Here is a 3,662-nt window from a genome sequence, read left to right as displayed (position 1 = left end):
GAAACCACAGAGTTAAATGATTATCCTGTCCCTACCTGATTAGGAGCAGACTGCTCTCTACAGTTTGATTAGTCTCACTTATAGCTATGGGATTAATGCTTATTAAAACTAACTGTGCTATGTAGGACAGGGAGCCAGGAAGGTCAAACTTAACATGCTGAGCCAGCCACCAGCAAGGTTCTCCCTTAACGTAATGTTTTGTTATAATTGCATTCATTTAAATATTTATTTTTCATTTCTTGGCTTTCTTTTCAACCTTCATGTCTCTTCATTTTATACCTTCTTATTTATGAAATTCCCTCATTTATGACTGCATAACCCCAACATCAGTGAGCAAGCAAGCCCAGTGTAAACAATGCGAATTAGGATAACCACATCCCAACTGCCCAGGACAGTCCTGGTTTATGACAGTGATCTAACGACCCTCTTTTGCTCTATTAAAAGTGCCCTAGTTTGAATGACATGTTATATGTCACCCTAATGTGAGTAGTGGAGGCTGTCAAACTAGAAAGCAAATGCCCCATGTAAAAGGGAAGCTGCTCCCCTCCTCTAACTGATTTCGGTGGGCCCAATGCAGCCAGATCTTCTAGTCTTTCAAGAGAAGTAAAAAATCTGAATTTCCAGAAAAAAGTGTCACAATCCTTACAATGCTCGATCAACTTTTAAAAATACTCTGCTAGCCAAACAAAACTAGGGGTGCCTCTGGCTTTGAATCTGGAGGGAAGGCTTTGGCATCTTTAAAAAAAAATTTTTTTTTAATTTAAAAAATTTTCTCAGTGACTGATCAATATATATAGAAAAAGCACCTATAATTTCGAGCTGCAGCTGTTTTCCGTATCGCAACAGATTCCCATGTTGCCCCAACTCCATGGCATGATCCCTAGATAACTACGAGAACGATACTAAATCTGCCTTTTGACATCATCTTCTTCCATCTTCTATTATATGAAAATCTTAGGCCTGGAGAAGAAAGACTGGCAGTTACTTGTGTTTTTCCTCTAAAGAAATGTAAATATATACATATTTATTTGCCTTTCCCTAAATCTTACTCATATCTTCTGCTGAGCCTGTGCCCTCCCAAGGTCAGCAGTGATTTCCCAATACTTACTTTCCAATGATTCCTTCTGGCTTCACAAAACCAGGTATACGAGGACTTTAGGGCTCATATTGGGCATAATATGAAATAAATAGCAATATTCTTAGTTGATACAGAGTTCATTTACTGTTTGTCAAGTGGATGACTAATCTCAGAACGACTGAGGCATTATCTTCAGATTTTGGCCAGCTGAGCCCTGGTTAGAAGTGACTTGCACAGCAGTTCGGGGTAGACTCTATGCTAAAAGTCTCAGCAGTAGTGGTTTTATCTCACTTTCCTCTAGGCAAACTCCCAGTGACCTGCTGTGTTTTTTTTTTTTCCTTTTACTTGGTTTTACTTTTTAGCTTTTACCATCTAGTGCTGATCTCAAAGCAATTTCCCTTGCTCTGACAGGGGGAACTCTGGGTGAACTTTCCTTTTATTCTCATTCCTCACAACTCACTTTGAGACCAGGCCAAGGAGTTCAAATGAGCTGGTGCTTCTGCCAGTATGATTCAGAGGGATTAGCACATCCTCTCTGCACATTCTCCCTAATGTTCGCCTCTTTCCTTGAACTCCTCTCCCCTGCTGCCTACTCCTTTGTCTGTAAAACACATTTTCTCTTATTATCACCTTGTTCCCTGCCTGCTTCGGGGGCTTTAGCTTGCCTCTTAACAAAATCAAGATGTTGCTATTAATGGTCCTCTCTTTCTTAATAGCTTAGAGTTACTTCCTTTTATTTAGTCCTTTTTCCCTTCCCTCCCAAACCACATAATCATTCCTACTTCAAATAAAAGTTTCTTAATAATTTCATAACCACTGCTTTATAGATGCTATCAAAAAGGGACAAGAGGGACGAGATAAAAGGGAAGAGAAACCAAAAGGTGAGAGAGTGAAGGATGCTCCAGGAATTGAGACCAGCAAGCATCTTCAGGACTCATTTCTTTCATGAAGAAATTAAGGCAATATCAGCCTTAGAGACTGAACACTGCAAGCCCAGTGTCTGTAAGGAACTTTAACTATTATGGATGGATGAGATGATAGTTTTCCCTTTGAGGATATTTGCTGTGCAAATTGTTAAAATATTGTATTAGAGTGCTTTCATTATCATTTATGTTGGTCATAAATAGTTTCACAAAATCCAATTATGTAATAAATGTGAGCTTTTCAAGTCAATCCCCCCCAAAACCTAAAATATTTACCAGTATTTTCCATTTCCCACTCATATTTGTTTTTGTGTCAATTTAACAAGCACTTATCTAACATTTTAGTCACAATTCTGTTTATTGTTTTCCATAATAGCAGTTGAAGAAAATACAAGCTAAGCAAATATACTCAGTTCCCCAAATAGTAATCATATATAAAAAGAGAAAAGAAGAGAGTGACAGTACATTTTTTAAAAAAATACTACTTACCTGAAATAATATAATGTTTATTATAGAACGTCCCTTCCAGTCATGTTGAAAAAGTGAGTTCACAAATCCAGCATGTCCCAATCCAAATTTATTACCTATCTTTCAAACTAGTTCTCCACATCGACTTCCTTGCCTCTGCCAGTGGCACCTGTCTTCAATTCATTCAATTCATTGGAAAAACTTACTCTGTGGAGGATGATGTAATTAGTGGAAGAATGAGTATGAGATATTTTAGGAGAAATTGAGACTTGGTGGCTGGTTAAGTGGATACAATTATGGCATGATTCAAGGAAGATTACTACCCCATCCTGCTCTTATCGCCTTCATGTCCACCCCAACTCCCTTCTTCCTCCCTTTTTACCATTCACTGCCTTTATGCTAAGCTTTCATAAATATTATCTTCATTGGGATACTCTGACCAAAAACCTTCAGTGGCTTCCCAAAGCTACCCAGACCCAAATTTCAGAACCTGCATAATCTGACCCTATCCAGTTGCCATTGACTTTCTCGCTGTGGTGTTTTGAAGCTGTCCATACCCCAGAAAAACATGTTCTTAAATTTAATCTATTCCAGTGGATGTAAACCCATTGTAATTAGGACCAGTTGCTAAGGCTACTTCAGTTAAAGTGTATCCCACCTCAATCAGGATAGGTTTTAATCCTATTACTAGAGGCCTTTAGAAGAGAATGAAATGCATTAGAGAGAAAAAGCTATAGAAGCAAGAAGCTGATATCAGTGAAACCCGGAAGAGAAGGGAAAGACCAGCAGATGCTGCCATGTGCCCTGCCATGTGACAGAGGAGCCAGGATCACTGTTAGCCAGTCTCAGAATGCCAGTCTTTGGAAAGAAAGCACTGGCTTGATGATACCTTTATTTGGACATTTTCCTGGCCTCAAAACCATGAGCGAATAAATTCCCATTTGTTTAACCCAAACCATTTCATGGTATTTGTGTAAGCAGCCTAGGAAACTTTTTCCCAATGGCTATCCATTTCCCATTAGGCTACCCTAATCTTACCCATTCTTTAAGATCCAACCCAAAACCAAATATAAAAACTTGCTTTTCTAGACATTCTGGGTTGGAAGAGAAGAGGTAGCAGCTATTGTTGATAAAGGCACCAATAGCCAGTGCTCTGGGCATTTGGTTTGTTTAGGGCTTCAAATATTTTAGCC

This window comes from Tamandua tetradactyla, chromosome 10 (assembly GCF_023851605.1).
Source record: "Tamandua tetradactyla isolate mTamTet1 chromosome 10, mTamTet1.pri, whole genome shotgun sequence".
NCBI lineage: Eukaryota > Metazoa > Chordata > Mammalia > Pilosa > Myrmecophagidae > Tamandua > Tamandua tetradactyla.
This window is presented reverse-complemented; position numbering follows the sequence as displayed.